The sequence below is a fragment of the Panthera tigris genome, chromosome C1 (genome assembly GCF_018350195.1).
Source record: "Panthera tigris isolate Pti1 chromosome C1, P.tigris_Pti1_mat1.1, whole genome shotgun sequence".
NCBI lineage: Eukaryota > Metazoa > Chordata > Mammalia > Carnivora > Felidae > Panthera > Panthera tigris.
The window spans coordinates 135,859,111-135,876,811 of record NC_056667.1 but is presented as its reverse complement, the minus strand read 5'-3'; positions in this window follow the sequence as shown (position 1 = coordinate 135,876,811).

Sequence of the window (17,701 nt, the reverse complement as noted above, 5' to 3'; positions counted from 1 at the left end):
GAGCACCTCTACAGTGACAGCCACTCTTAAGGTGCGATTTTCCTCCTTATATGATTTACTCCTCATTACAAACTTACAAGTATTAGTGTACAAATATGATTGAATAGTATTCAACCTCAAAAAAGAAGGAAATCCCGCCATATGCGACAACATGGATGGACGTGGAGGACATCACGCTAAGAGAAACAAGCCAGATACAGAAGGACAAATACTGCATGATTCCACATATATGAGGTATCTAAAATAATCAAATTCATGGAAGCAAAGAATATAATTGTGGTTTTTAGGGGTTGAGGGAGAGCAGAAATGAAGATTTGCTGGTCAATATGTATAGAATTTCAGTTATGGGAGATGAATAAGTTCTCATGAGCTACTATGCAACATCATGCCTATAGAAAACACTTAAAAATGTGCGAGGGTAGAGCTCATGTTAAGTGTTATTACCACAGTAAAAGAAACATAAAAGGAAAAATAGACTCCATGCTCATTTTAGTTATGAAGAAGCAGAGATTCAGAGATGTCAAAGAAATGTGTCAGGGTTATAGAGATGGTAAGTGGTAAAGCAGAACACACTGTTATCATTCATGGTTCTCAAGACAAATATGAGCAGAAACTGCAGATGGAGATTATAATATTATCTATTAGCTATATGATACATAATATTATTATATATACAAAATATATATATAGAGAGAGACTTGAAGGAGTTGACTTGTGCGATTTTGGGGTCTGGCAAGTCCTAAATTCACACTGGAAGGCAACTGGCTGGAAACTCGGGTAAAATTTGAAGTTGCAGCTTAAGTCCTAAATCTACAGGTCAGGACATCAGGCTGGAAACTCAGGAAAGGATGTCTACATTACAGTTTTGAGGAAGAATTCCTTCTCTGGAAAACCTCAGTTTTTGCTTTTAAGGTTTTGGACTGATGGGATGAGTGAGGTCTACCCACATTTTTGCAGGTGATCTCCCCTACTTAAGGTCAAATGTGACTTGTATCTACAAAATACCTTCACAGCATCATCTAGAGAGAACTTGACCAAGCAGCACTGAGTACCATTTCCTAGCCAGGAAATGGTTTTAGTTGACACATAAAATCAACTGTCTACAATACCTAAAACCCCAAACCATGTGCTGAACAGTCACATGGCAATGCTTTCAATATCTGAAATTTTTGGAGTTCAATATCTTACCTATAATTATGTAATATAAGTTGTTGGCATTCCAATTACCTATTTACTTCAATGCATTTTTATTATGTAGTAAATATGTGTGTGTATGTGTGCATATATGGATACATATATACATATATATGTATATACTAACCAATTTAGACTGAGACTAATAGTTGGCCAATCAGAATTAACAAAAAGTAATAAATAATAATTATTTTTTTAAAAATGTTAACACATTTTAAAGCAAAGAAGGTGTAGTTTACATAAATTTCATTAATTAGCAATTTATACTATTTTGGTGATTAATGCTGTGTAAACTTTTTATGTTAAATAATTCTGTAAATCAAACCTCTCTACCTACATATTTCTTGACCTTTTTAATAATCTATGTGCCATGTAAGTGGCACCAATATTTTCCCTCCTCAGGTTGATGCACAGAACCACAAATTAAACTTGATATTCACCACGTGTGGTATTACATTATCTCAGACACTGTGTCCCCTTTGAAAACCACAGTGGAGCAGAGATGTGCAAAACAGTAGTCTAGCTTGTTATAGGTATTCGCTGCTATTTGGTCATGTACACTCATCCAAAATTTGCTCTGATTAGTAAGTGCCTGTAACTTTTATTTTGGTAAAGCTTCATTCTGCTGATCTCCTAAAATGGATCAAATCTAAATCTATGGCAGATAAGATCACTACAATTTTTCTTTGTAACCCGAGGGAGAAAAATACTCTAAATTTTTTTTATAAAACTTCTGCTTGTGGAGACTTTTCTATAAAATTAAATTTATCAAAAATGTGTTTTCCCCAAAACAACGTTTGTTGAAATGTACGATTTTCAGATCACATTTTGTTTAGATATTTTATAAATAAATGTCCCTAAGTAATCTGTAAAGCAGATTTTGTATCAGATTAATGCTTTAGAAATGAATTTGGTGGCATTCTAATTATAATTAATACTGTACTTAATATATTACAATAACTACTTTAATTCCCTTAAAAACTTGTTAATATTTTTATTAAAATTGAGAGAAAAATCTTCAAAGCTGTCAATAGTCAGAAAGACATTTGCTACCATAAGTGACTTCTATGATAATTACAAAAATGTGGACCTTAAAATATTATGTAAATTTTATTAAGTGACAAAGTCACACAGGTTTTGAGAAATTACACCACAGTTGCTCATTAACAGGTCTACATTAATGTAAATCTCTTTAAAGATTTATTTTCTCATTGTTTTGAAGAACAGTAACTTTACTGATATATTAATGACCTAATTGTGACTAGCTGATCCCATTTTCATTTGAAGGATCGTTCCCTTGATCCATTCAATAAATACTGTATATGGGAAAACGGAATTTGGATTGATGGGCAAGAATTGTAATCAGCACGCACATATTTATGGGTTGAGGGAATAATGTGATTATGCAAAGAAAAATGAAAAGATGTTTATGGGCCATTGAAGAACAACACAGAGTATTTGTGTTTAGTATGTCATGACTATGGAAGGTAGCAGGAGGAATTGTATGAAATTCTCATTGTCTTGTACGTGTACAGGAGACAGAGTACTAGAAGTCTGTGTGTTGTGCCTTTATTTTCTTTTGTCAGTGACAGAATAAGATGGACTGGTGAAGCAGCAGAATCTTTGGAAATTCTCCAGATTCATATTTCTAAACAACATTAGTCCCCAGCAGTATGATTTTTGTAGGATTACATTGTTCTATAAATCGTTGTCCAGGGGGATTCAGGAGCCAAAAATTAGTATTATCTGACAATTCCTGAAGCAGATAATCACCAAAATAATTTGAGTTGAATATCCTGACATCAAACAAATTATTTAAAAGTTAATGGATGAAGTTGGAATTGAAATTGTCTCGACATGAGATGTAATCATTGTATAAAAGAAGACAAAAAATGGCGTAACACAAAGATGAATAAATTTGAGGACTAATATATATATTAGTATACGTATATATTTAGGATTTAGACAAATAAAATCATCTGTGTAATTCCACAGTAGACCTTTTCTCCTTTTTCAGCTAGATTCGATGTCCCTTGTCTAAAAGTACCCAACAGAGATGAATTGGCATACTAAGAGTTCTGCAGATATGAAAAATGGATTCAATTTTTATATCAATTAGCTAATCAACAGCAATTAAGATTGCAATTAGTGAAGTGCCAACTTCAAAAACTGTAGAGCTTAGGCTCTCTTGGAGTAAACTGACAGTAAAGTGTGTTGCCTCTTCAGAGTTTATTGGACTTCATCAAATTTGCTGATATAACCAAACTCACCTGAATGAACTATAAAAATTGATTATCTGTGAACACTTTATCCTGAAATGTGGATTTGTGTGTGATTTTGAAAACTAGGGAGAGTTTGTTGGAAAGTTGAACTTCATCTTTGCTAGTTGCTTCTTTTTATTTTTGACATTTTTATTGACCCAAATGTAAAGCAAACAAAGTTTGCTAATATTTTATTCTGATTTACAAGCTTCACAATAGGTTTCAAAATTGTTTCCTGCTAGATAGAATATTTTAACTAGTAATTTTTAACTATTAAAAAATGTGCATTTCCCGTCAATAACTAGATGAAATTTTGTTTTCCATAAGGAAGTTCATATGACTTCATTACAAGTGAATCTGATGTTTTCAGAATTTCCTTAGAAAAATGTCTCTGCATCTTGTCATCCTAATTCGTAATTGTTAGCTCATTATATTGACTCCCTGAGATAACAGTGACATGGAAACCTATCTTTTGCTAGCATATAACATAGGCCAATTTGAAAACAACTTGATTCCCATGTAGGTGATTTGTACTAGTAAAAAGTGTAAACATAAGGGATATGTTAAATTAGTTTTTCACTTTGAGATGGGCATTCAAATAGACATAAAATGAATACCTGGCACTTCTGTTTTCATAAAAATGGACTGTCAATGGCACTAATATTATTCAAAATTGGGAATTCAGTTTGAGTTTATAGTTCCACTATTTAAGAAAGTACATCCCCAATGGCTAAGATAGCAATCTCAACAGTTAGAGACAGATGGGGCTAAGTCTTGCTTGTATTGCCACATCTTATATAGGGTTAAGAGGGTTGCTTTTTATGTAGCAGGAGATCACAATGCTACCTGGATCTTAGGGTTGCTGAGATGATCATATAAAATGATATGTATCACTTACCAAGCCCACAGTAACTCCTAAAGACTTTTCTCATGCTTTCCTTCCAATACCCCCTTCCAGCTCACCCTTATTCCCCAGTCTAGACAGGATGAAGTATGAGCTTGTTGGCAAACCATGTCCTGAACTTGCCCACATTTACACCTTTGCTGAGTCACCAACCACCACCCAAGTTGCCTTCTCCTAGTTTCCCCTTTTAAAAAACTACCTACTTTTTAGAGCAATGCTTAGATGTCCTTATTTATGAAATCTCACCCAATTTCCCCAGCCTAATGTTCTGGCTTTCTATGAAATTATGTTGCCTCTTTTTACACATTTCATATTTTTCCTGGGATTATATGAATTTGTGAGTGTGAAGTTTTAACTTCTTATAAGTAAACATGGATATACAAAAAACAAAAATCAAACCATTATAAAGTAGTAATTATGTTTATTCGTCTATATCTTGTCTTTCTGTCTCCATCGCTCCACCCATCAATCCATATTATCACTAACTTTGCTTTTTCTCATTCTTCTTTTGCTCATTTTCTCTCTTACAAGTTTGTTTCCTACATGTCCATTAAATTTCCCCACCTATAGTCTCTGCACTGGCTGTTTTCTCTATTGTGGATTATATTTCTCCCAGATGCTTAACAGACTGAGTCTTTCACCTCTTTCAAGACTTTTTTTTTTAATTTTTTAACGTTTATTTATTGTTGAGAGAGAAGGACAGAGTGTGAGCATGGGAGGGGCAGAGAGAGGGGGAGACACAGAATCTGAAGCAGGCTCCAGGCTCGGAGCTGTCAGCACAGAGCCCGACGCAGGGCTTCAACCCACCAGCTATGAGATCATGACCTGAGCAGAAGTCAGACGCTTAACTGAGCCACCCAGGAGTCCCTATCCCTTTTAAATCACTACATATGGACTTCTTTTTTTCCTTAGCACTAACTACCTTCCAGTTTATATTACTCATTTATTGTGCTTATTGTGTATTTTTATGTAATCACGCTATAACACAAACCTTGTGAATGTTGTTAGTGTCTAAAAGAGAAACTTAATTACAGAGACACATATAAGATTTGTGCATGGTGTGTGGCGGTAGTTTCTTTATTCTCATTGCTGAGCAGTATTCCACTGAATGGGTACAATACAATAGTTTATCTTATTCTATTGGTGAAGGTAGTTATTGTTAATTTGGGGTTATTTCTAATTTTTGACTTTTAATGAAGCCAGAATATGGCTCATTGAAAATATCAACAAATTAATGAAAACTTAGCTAGAATAATTGTATTAGAAAGAGGAAGAACACAAATTGTCATTATCAGTAATTGAAGAAGGGTTAAAAAATCCTAAAGACATTAAGAGAATGAAAAGAAGTAAGTGCACAGTTTTTAACCAGCCAACTTGGCTACTTAGAACAAATTAAAAGAACTTTGCAATTGTGAGTTAGACAAAAAATTTTTAGATGTTACAAAAAAAAACCCACTAACACACAAACAAAAATGATAAATTTGAGTCTACCAAATTAAAACCATTTGATCTTCAAAATATAAAATGAAATACAGGAAAAAGCAAGTGTCATAATGGGTCACATAATTATATGACGCAATACATATAACTGACATAGGACTTGTAACCAGACTATATAGTCACTTCTTATGCCTTCATAATAAGGAGGACAAAAACTTGAGAGTATGTTAGCAAAAGATATGAAAAAGCATTTCAAAACAGTGATAGCGTAATGCTGTGAACACATGAAAAGATGCTGAAAATCATTCGGTCATTAGGGAAGTGTAATTTAAAACCACAATGAAATACACATTTATTAAAATAGCTAAAAATACAAAGTAGGCAATAGTTAAGTGTTAAATTAATTACACAAGGAAGCTGTTAGACTGAGGTAGTTCTAATGCTGTGGCTACTTATCTAAGCAAAACAAAATCTAATCCTGTAAGTGCCTCAAAGCTACAAAATCAAAATGCTTAGGACAGTCAATCACAAACAGCCAATGAGGCTTTAAGCTATAGGTCATCAAATAATTTCTTTTCTGCTTCTGTACTATTTCTATGTAAGTTTTTCTTGCAGCTCCTATCAGTGGAGCCCTCCTAATCACTTCCAGTTTGGCACTGCTCACTTAGAATAGATATTGGCTCAAATAAAATCTTATAAATTTTAATATGCCCTAGTTTATCTTTTAACGCAAGTATTGGTGAAGATGTGGAGGAAATGATACTCCAATAATCTGCTTAAGAGAATGTAAAAGTATGTGGTCTCTTTAAAAAGCACATCAGCATGAATGAATCTCTGAATTGCTATACCAAATGCAGGGAACAAGGCACAAAAATTTTAGACATGTTAAATGCTAGAAAATGCACACCAATTTTTGGCACAAATATGACAAAAAGCAGATTGGTTGTGCCTGGGACCAGATGTGGGTAAATAACAAACTGTAAAGTGTCACAAGGAATCTTTTGGAGATTGTGCGAGTGTCTTATATCCTTAGTAGTGGTTGTTGATGTGTGTGTGTGTGTGTGTGTGTATCTATATATCTATATCTATATCTATATATATATAGATATAGATATATATCGCCATCAAAACTCATTGAATTGTACAACTGAAATGGATGTAGTTTATTTTATGCGTATTTTCACTCTCAATAAACTAATAAAGAAAATAGTTGCCCCAAGCAGGTGGGATATCCTCAAAAATATTGAGGGAAAAACAAGAAAGAAGGAAGGAAAAAAGAAAAAGAAAGAAGGAAGGAAGGAAAGGGAAAATAAATGAAAAAGGAAACAAAGAAACTCAGAAATGGAAACTGGCCATTTGATTCTATTTTTTTTTAATTTTTTTTAATGTTTATTTATTTTTGAGACAGAGAGAGACACAGCATGAGCAGGGAAGGGGCCGAGAGAGAGGGAGACACAGAATGTGAAGCAGGCTCCAGGCTCTGAGCTGTCAGCACAGAGCCCGACGCGGGGCTCGAACTCACGAACTGTGAGATCATGACCTGAGCCGAAGTGGAACACTTAACCGACTGAGCCACCCAGGCGCCCCTGATTCTAATCTAATCTCATGTTCAATCTGTCTCCTCTGACACCTCATGGGCTTTTTATTAGAAAAAATATTTTTAATTTTTTTTGTTTATTTATTTTTGAGAGGGAGAGAGACAGTGTGTGAGTGCACGAGGGGCAGAGAGAGAGGGAGACACAGAATCTGAAGCAGGCTCCAGGCTCTGAGCTGTCAGCACAGATTCCAACACGGGGCTTGAACTCACAAATTGCGAGATCAGGACCTGAGCTGAAGTCGGACAGTTAACCAACTGAGCCACCCAGGTTCCCCTAGAAGAAATATTTAACTGCAAAATTGGTTCTATAATTACCCTCCAGCCAGATGTCACCAGAAACATATCCGTAATTGTTATGTTTATTAATTGTGTGTCAAGGGAAAATGCTCACCACAGAATATCTCAGTAAGAGGGTTAAAAAAAAAAACTTATGAAAGGATTTGGACTCATTTTAGGTGATTTTTGTAGGGGAGAAGGGATTTTGTAGGGGAGAAGGGGAAGTGGGACTGTCAGAAATTTGGAGTACAGGCATATATTGTCTTATTGTGCTTTATCTGCTGCACATTGCAGATACTTAATTTTTTACAAGTTGGAAGTAAATAGCAACCTTGCATTGAGCAAGTCTTTCCAACAGCATATCCTCACTTGGTTTCTCTGTGTCACATCTTGTTAATTTACATAATATTTCAACTTTATCATTATCATTATATTTGTTATGGTGACCAGTGATCAGTGATATTTGATGTTGCTATTTTAATAGTTTCGGGACACCACAAATTTTGCCCATATAATACTGCAAACTTAATAGATACACGTTGCTTATGTTCTGACTGCTCTACTGACCAGCCATTCCCCCATCTCTCTCCCTCTCTTTGGGCCTCCCTATTCCCTGAGACACAAGAATATTGAAATTAGATGAATTAAGAACTCTACAGTGGCCTCTATGTGTTGAAGCAAAAGGAAGAATCACACATATCTTACTCTACATCAAAAGCTACAAATGATTAACTTAGTGAGGAAGTCATGTTGAAAGCCGAGATAGGCTGAAAATTAGACCTCTTGTGCCAACAACCAAGTTGTGAATACAATGGAAAGTTCTTGAAGGAAATTAAAAATGCTACTCCCATGAACACATGAATTATAAGAAGGCAAAACAGCCAGATTGTTGGTAGGGAGACAATTTTAGTGGTCTCATCAAACCAGCTACAATATTTCCTTGAGCCAAAGCCTAGTCCAGAGAAAGGCCCTAATTCTGTTCAGTTCTATAGAGGCTGAGAGAGAGGTGACGAAGCTGCAGAAGAAAAGTTTGAAGCTAGCAGATGTTGGTATATGAAAGAAGCCATCGTCATGGCATAAAAGTGCACAGTGAAACAGCAAGTGCTGATATAGAAACTTCAGCAAGTTATCCAAAATATCTACCTAAGATAATAAAGGTGGCCACAATAAACAACAGACTGTTCAATGTAGACAAAACATTTGTATATTGGGAGAAGATGCCATCTAAGACTTCCATAGCTAAAGAGGAGAAGTCAATGTCTGGCTTCAAAGCTTCAAAGAACAGGGTGACTCTTTTATTAGGGGTGAATGCAGCTGGTGACTTTAAGTTGAAGCCAGTGTTCATTTATCATTCTGAAAATCCTAGGGACCTTAAGAATTGCACTGTGTCTACTCTGCCTGTGCTTTATAAGTGAAAAAACAAAACCTAGATGGGCACATCTGTTTACAACATGGTTTATTAAATAGGTTAATCCCATTGTTAAGATCTACTGCTGAGGGGAAAACAAACAAACAAACAAACAAACAAAAAAGATTCCTTTCAAAACACTGTTGCTCGTTGACAATGTACCTGGTCACCCAAGAGTTCTGATGGAGATATACAAGATTAATATTCTCATGCCTGCTAACACAGCATCCATTCTGCAGCCCATGGATCAAGGAGTAATTTTGACTTTCAAGTCTTATTATTTAAGAAATAAATTTCCTAAGACTATAGCTGTCACAGACAGTGATTTTTCTGATGGGTTTGATTTGCTGCAATCTCGTGATAAAACTTTAACACATGATGGTTTCTTCTTATGGATGAGCAAAGATGGTGATTTCTTCAGATGGAGTCTACTCGTGATGAAGATGCTGTGAAGATTGTTGAAGTGACAACAAAAGATTTAGAATATTACATTAACTTAGTTGATAAAGCAGTGGCAGGTTGTGAGAGGACCGACTCCTATATTGAAAGAAAAAAAAAAGGTGAGTAAAATGCTCAAACAACATCACTTACAACAAATTAGTCATTTGTGAAAGGAAGAGCCAATCAATGCAGCAAACTTCATTATTGTCATATTTTAAGAAATTGCCACAGACACCCCAACCTTCAGCAACTTTCACCCTGATCAGTCAACAGCCATCAACACTGAGGCAAGACCTTCCATTAGTAAAACGATTATGACTCACTGAGAGCTCAGATGATGGTTAGCAATTTTTAGCAATAGAGTGTTTTTAAATTAAGATATGTACATTTTTTAGACATAATGCTATTGCACACTTGATCAACTACAATATAATGTTAGCTTTCATATTCACCAAATAATTCATTTGACTCACTTTATTGTAATACTTCATTGCAGTGGTCTGAAACTGAACCCACAATTTCTCCAAGGTACACCTGTAATTCTGTACCTGTTTATTTTAACAAATTTTATCTATTAGAAGCACAAGGTTAAAGCTATAATTAGTAAAGAGCCAGTAGTTACTCATATTCATCAGGATAAATGTATATTTAATTGTTTTGCATTTTCGACAATAGTCTTGTTTCTTTACATTCAGACAAGATTATCGAGTTGCTTTGTCTTTGTCATATATATATATATATATATATTTACATTTTATTTATTTTTGATAGAGAGAGACAGAGCACAAGTGGGGGAGGGGCAGAGAGAGAGGGAGACACAGACTCTGAAGCAGGCTCAAGGCTCTGAGCTGTCAGCACAGAGCCCTACAAAGGGCTTGAACTCACAAATGGCGAGATCATGACCTGAGCCAAAGTCAGATGCTTAGCCGACTGAGACACCCAGGCGCCCCTGCTTTGTCTTTGTCTTGATCCATCATGGTCACAGAGTGGCCTTTTTTGATATTTATGTTTCATGAAATTGTTTATGCCTAACAGGAGAGCACCTAGAACTAGAGGTGAGTGAGTGCTATGCTAGCTCACATCAATACCAAAGCCTGGCTGATTGTACTTGACTAGCTCATGGATGTTGGGGCTGCTTTTCTCTTTCTCAGATCAAAAAAACCCTTGGAAAAGTGTCCTCACAAAGGAAGGGGGGGAGTTTGTTTTTAGTGATATTTGAGACAAAACAATATGCAGGTATTAAATAATTTTATGAATAACTGTTTAATAATATACACATTCCTAGAAGTTGAAGAAGTGTATGATTTTAATGAAAATGAATTACCAAAATTGATTAAAATTTTAGCCTGAATTGATTTCTCTACAAGTGGGCTAGACTAATCAGATTTTTTTTTCTGAAATTCGGAGTTTATCTGAGTAAAGTTTGTAGTCCTCCCATGTGCTTTGATCTAAAGAAGTTACTATTTTTTAATGTTCATATTCTGCCATGTGAAATGGCAGGATATAGATTGAACTAAAATCTAATGAACAAAATAAACACATATCAAAAGTAAAACAAGAAGTACCTTCTTTGACTCCCTGATGTCTCTCTAGTTTCCATTCCCATTTCTCTTCATGATCCAGCTGCATTATTAGTCTTGACCTTCATGAGATAGCCAGTATCATTATTATGTTCCCATTTTATTTGCCTAAAATAAAAAAAAAACTTTGTGTTTCTTGCAACAAACAATCCCACGTAATTCAAGATTAAATATCACTTCACTGTAACTATAAATATTTAATACAGGAATGAAAGGATGTTATATATTGAGAACATATATTTATGTAATATATGACACTAAGAGGTTAAATAATAATCCCTGCTTTGGTAATTTTAATTTATGTCTCTCATTGTTCATTCTTTATCATAACAGATCTAAGACAGACATGCACTTCAGAAATAGCTAAAAAAGATTTTAAAGTTTCATGTTCTTGTGTCTAATACAAGATGTCATGAGTTTGAGTATCCCAGATTGATGCTTAGAAAGGGAGAAGAAATAAAAGGAAGGAGAGAAAATAAGTATATTTCTGTCATTAATATTAGACAAGTTTGAATTCAACAAAAGCATTAAATGATATAAAGGGAATATTTATCAAATTTATAATCTATAATAAAGATATAGCTTTCCCAAATTCATGTGAATCTAATAGAATAATATTAAAATTGGGGTGCCTGGGTGGCTCAGTTGGTCAAGAGTCCGACTTCGGCTCAGGTCATGATCTCACAGCTCAAGAGTTTGAGCCCTGCATCAGGCTCTGTGATGACAGCTCAGAGCCTGGAGCCTGCTTCAGATTCTGTGTCTCCCTCTATCTCTCTTTGCCCCTCCCCTACTCAAGCTCTGTCTCTCTCTCTCTCTCAAAAGTAAATAAACATTCAAAAAATTTTAAGAAAAAAGAGTAGTATTAAGATGTAAAGTAGAACCTGAGAAAATATAGTAAAATTATGACACACTTCAATATATTGGAAGACTTTAAAATATTAGTCCAAATCCTTGAAAGTCTACCTAGTTAAAATATATGAGCCTATATATGGATATGTATATGAAAGATACTGTCTATTCTGTTGATAAAATATATATGTATATTAGTTCAATGTGGATGACAGACTCTAAGGTAACCCATGACCCCCTCTCGGTGTTCATGCCTTGGTCTAGTACCCTCCCCTTTCGTGTAGGTGGGAACTATAACTTGTTTCTAACCAATAGAATATGGCAAAGCTTATAGCATGTCATTCCCATAATTTTGTTACATCATACAAGATTTTGTTTTGGGAAGACTCTCACTCTTTTGCTGTCCTTGAAAGAGCAAGCTGCCAAGTTTAAGAAAGGGCCACATGGTTGAAAACCATGACGACCTCTAAGAGCTTAGGTGGCCCTTGGTTAACAGCCAGCCTAAATCTGAAGCTCTCAGTCCTGTAACCTGAAAATGAATTCTGCCAACAGCTTAAGTGAGCTTCAAAAATGACTCTTCAGTGACCCTCCGCCTAAAAACCCATCCCAGCTGATATTTTTATTACAGCCTGGCGAAACCCTGAAGCCAACAACCTAATTAATCCGTGCATCCACTCCTGACCCATAGAAACTGTGGGAAAATAAACGGGTATTGGTTTAAGTTGCTAAGTTTGTGGTAACTCATTACACAACAATAGAAAACCAATATAGGTGATTCTGTAAAAAGTATATACAAATGTAGAAGTGGTATTAGAACTGTAAGTGGGTGAAGACTGGAAGAATTTTCAAGAGCATGATAGAGAAAACTTAAGGTGCCTTGAGCAGATTGTTAGGGAAAATCTTCAGATAAAGATACAGTGGGTGAGGGCTCGGAAGGAAGGAACATGTTATTAAAAACTGGAGTTAGAGGGATTCTTGTGATGAAGTGACAGAATACTTAGTGCAGTTGACTCCTTCAGTTACACAGAAGGCAGAACCTGTAAGTGGTAAAACTTGGTCATATACCTAATCAGATTTCCTGGAAAAGTATTAGAGATGGTCACTCTTCCTGCTACATATAGACACATGGAACATGAGAGAGATCAACTGAGGTAGGAAATGTTAAGTAAATGGAAATGAGGACACAGGACTTCTACAAAGCCTAAGGACATTGTCTTTCAGGTATTTCGGCAGGACCACACATCTGGAAAAGATATGTGAGTGTGACTTTGCTCTAACGGAGTGGACTTCAATAAAATAAATGTGAGACATATAAAGTTCTTGATTAAATTATTTTAGTAGAAACAATGCCAGCTTGGACTAAAATGTAAATAGAGAATACAAAATGAAAGGTGATTATTCTACACCCCACAATTCTGTCTTTCTCCAAATATTTATTTTAAATAAATTATGTTCTATCTCTAATTATAAATATATTTTAAAACATAACAGTCTGAGTTATTAATTTTAAAAGTATATTTTTCTTTCAAATGAAAAATACACACACACAGATATATATAGATATATATAGATATATACACACACACACACACACACACACACACACCTGATGCTTTCAGTTCTATTTTGTCTTTTCCAAAAAAGTTATATATAATTAATTGCTTTTTTTTTTAAATTAATATTAATTAAAAATATATTTTACTCTACTACATTTGCCTTGGTTTGGTAATTTTTTTCCTGGATTCTTGAGAAGATGTGTGTATGCACAATTTGTTTTATAAATAGATTTAATTAAGATCATAAATCTCTCATATGTTGCCACCACACTTTTTAACCTGTGAATTATTTTGACAATAAATTAAAGTTTCTAAATAAATTTAACAATTTGGAGTCTGACTTACTGCCTTTAATGCTATGACACTGGGGAGGGTATATATCAAATATTTAGAAATTATGTAGCAGACACATATTAGTTATGGATTAACCGTTAGTTGAATCTCTGCATTATGCAGTCTGTTCTCTCTCTATAAAATCTATTTCCTTAAATTGTTAATTTCATCTAAAACTATTGATGTACATGTATACTGTTTTTGTTGATGTTTTCCAAAGTTACTGCATAATCTGTTCTTTTTTAACCTTAAGTATTTTGAGAATTTTTCTGGTATCTTAATTGAGGTAATAAAGGACAGAAGGCCAAAGAATTATGTTTCTGATTTCCATCACTTCAATTTAAATTTTATAAGTTAATATGCAATGATCAATTATTTTTGAATGACCATTCTTGGGAAAAAAAAAAGTTTCAGGAATGTTATAACTGGTCCAGAATAGGAATCTAGGGTTAGATCATAGAAGGACGGTCTCTACATTTTATCTGCTCACCCTTACCATCCTAAACTTTCCATTAAGAACCCATCATGTATGTATCTATTAGTCATAAATTTGTATGAATTCTTTTAAGACCTATTTATATTTTAATCCACTACCTTTTCAGCATAATGAGTCCTTTATGCATCTTACAGCATACATTTATACTACTTTTAATTTGTTCTCCCATCTACAATGCTTTCTTTAAGGGTCAAGGGATGAAGAAATCTGAACTGTACATGGGCTAAAAATGCATGGCCTTATTTTCAGTTTAAAATCTTCAAGCTTGGTTTAGATAATACTTATTATTGATATGACAATGAAAAATTTTAAATGCATCATGGATTTCCCAGAAAAAGATACATTAAACCTTTGGGTATTAAATAATCTGATGTTATTCTTTCTTAAATGCATATAGTTGTACACTACAGTGGCTACTTTATTTACATTACACAGGAGAGTGCCATTTAAGCCATAAGTACAACTCTACATAATTCAACTTAGTTTAAACATCTTGCTAGAGGAACAGTAATCAAATTTAGCTTCAGGACATATTGTAGACTAATACAAAAGCTCTATATGCACAGTTAAGATTATAGTACAAATGTGGTTCCTATTTTATTATTTGATGAATGGTATGTCAAAAAGTGTTATGCGATTCCATAATAAAAGATGCTATTATAATGCCTCTGCCCAGAAGGACAAAGTTAATCTTGCCGAGAGGACTTGAACTCTCAAATTCGAGAGTTAAGTAAGTTGCCTCGGGACTCGTCCTTTGAGTTCTTGGAGTGGAAGAAAATCTATGTGGGCATCCAAATCAGGTCTCCCAACTGTATTAGGCTTCCAAAAGCATGCCTTCTTGATGTTATATGTTTTATGTCAAATATTACTTTAAAATACATTCACAGTTAGATGTCTTTAAGCCATTAAAGCAGCTATTCCTATCAAATTCACCAAAAAAAAATCCATTTATGAACAAATAAGTGTAGTAGTTTAGATTTAAGGAGCAGGGATGTGTACACAACCCAACCACAAATTACTTGCAAATAATGAACTTCCTCCTTGACCCATCTCAATTCAATTAAAGCTTTCTAAGAAAAAGCATCATCACCACAAGGGTACAGTTCAAAATAAAAAAAATCTGAGAGCCATAAAATAAATTAATTTATTGGATTATATTATTGGCAAGTGATACTTGAACAGATGAGCTACCTAATAGATATGCTTCACTGGAAGAAAGATTCCATCAGCAATCCATGTGTATCTCAGAACATGATGTAGATGGGGTAATGGTGACCACGTGTGGATAATTAAAAGTGTGGTTCTGAAAGCTAGAGGGCATCTTGAATACAAACTTAATTTTTAATTTTATCTGAAACCAAAATGGCATTTTTATTTTATCGATTTGCAAACAAGAGCGTCTAGACAAAACATATTTGTGAAGAAGGTTAGTTTAGGTTCTCATTTTAAAGAGATCATCCCTTAATTCTGTGTAACACTGGAGTATTAGTAGTGTGGTTGGTAATGTTTCTCTAACCTATAAGGACAAAATGAAGCTTCACATGTTTTTATTTTTTGCAATATTACATCACATACTTTTGTGTGTAATGTATCATATGAACATCAAAGCTTTGAGATTTCTGTAAACTTGGAGACTCAAAGCAAGAAACATAATCATCTGGAAGAATTGTTGGAATAGCAACTCTGAGATGAAAAATCATGACTGACTAAAACAAGGCATTTAGAATGAAAGTATTTAACAATGGCACCGCTATTGTGATGCTATTAATAATAGACAATTGGGACAGAGTTCATAATGACTTAATCCCTAGTCCATTAACTTTTATGAATTTAATAAAAATCTATTAAAATGAAAATATGCCACATTGAAATTACCAAGCTTGGATATGCTTATTTTTGATGAGTTTCTAGAATGCATTCTGGTATGAATTTCCACCATCTAAGTGAACTGTGAAACAAATTGCTTTATTTACCATTATCCTAGATTTTGTTTTAGCTTGTCTCTTTTAGTTATTCGTAGAAACCAATATGCAGTATAACAAAACAAAGTATTACAGGAATTTCAAATTATTTTCACTGAATTTGTAGAAAACCAGCTATTGTTTAATGAACCCTGATGCTGCAGTTACTGATGGTTAAAACAATAAGTTAGAAATAAATAACTGTTTTTCTCTTCCTCGTTTGAAAGTGCTTGGCATTTTGCTACAGTAAAAAAACATAAGGCCCAATGTATATTTTCAAATGATTTTGTAATATTCTGAGAAAGCGATCTAGATGGATTAGGATGATAGGTTGTTGCTTAGAGAAAATTATATCAGAGCTATTGTCTTCTAAGCTAAAAAAAGAAAAAGTATGCTGGCTTAGCAGCAACAATGCTGAGAGAACAGCATCCCTAGTACATTCCCCTGTCTTTTTATACTAAGTAGTTGCCCTCATTTACACTTGTACTTTGACACAGAAATGGCGGATCTATCATTTTCTCTGAGCATGGTCTAAAATGTCTTCCTGACTTTCTATGTTTATAGATTTAGTTTTTAACACCCCAAATTTGAAATTGTTCACTTGTGTCACACATTTACACTAGTTTTGTAATTCTCATTTCTAAAAATTTACTTTATCATTCCATGCAAAATACACATATTTACTGTGAACTATTTTTTACCTAGAAGCTTAGTGTTGATTTCTCCAGAACAAAATGTAATGAAAGTAGCATCATGGGGCGCCTAGGTGGCTCAGTTGGTTAAGCGTCAGACTTCAGCTCAGGTCATGATCTCACAGTTAGTGGGTTCAAGCCTCTCGTCAGGCTCTGTGCTGACAGTTTGGAGCCTGGAGCCTGCTTCAGTCTCTGTGTCTCCCTCTCTCTCTGCCCCTCCCCACTCATGTTCTGTCTCTTTGTCTCTCAAAAATAAATAAACATTAAAAAAATAAAGTAGCATTGAAAATTCAGCATGATTTGGATAGGATGATACATTTTATTATCAACTTTGTACATTGAAATGATTTTGTGTTCAGAATAGGCTTCAATACACATGAAGTTTCATTATATATTTTTTGAGGAGTATAAATGCCTGTGCGATTAACTCAGGGAGGAACATGTACAGTAAAGGAAGAGAGAGGCTTATTTTGGTTAGAAAAAACATAAAACATTTTCTCCCTTAGCTTAAAGGGTGTTCTTAAATTAAGGAAATTTGTAAAAATTTGTGAAGAAATGGTGCAGATGAAGAGCTAAAAAAGCTGTCTTTTCTTTCCCCAGCTCCATGGGTTTGTGTTCTAGGATCTTTAGAGACGTAAATATTTAAGTGAGAGTACATATCACACCAGGATATTTTCACTGTCACACTAAAAGATGATAGTAAACTTACCAAA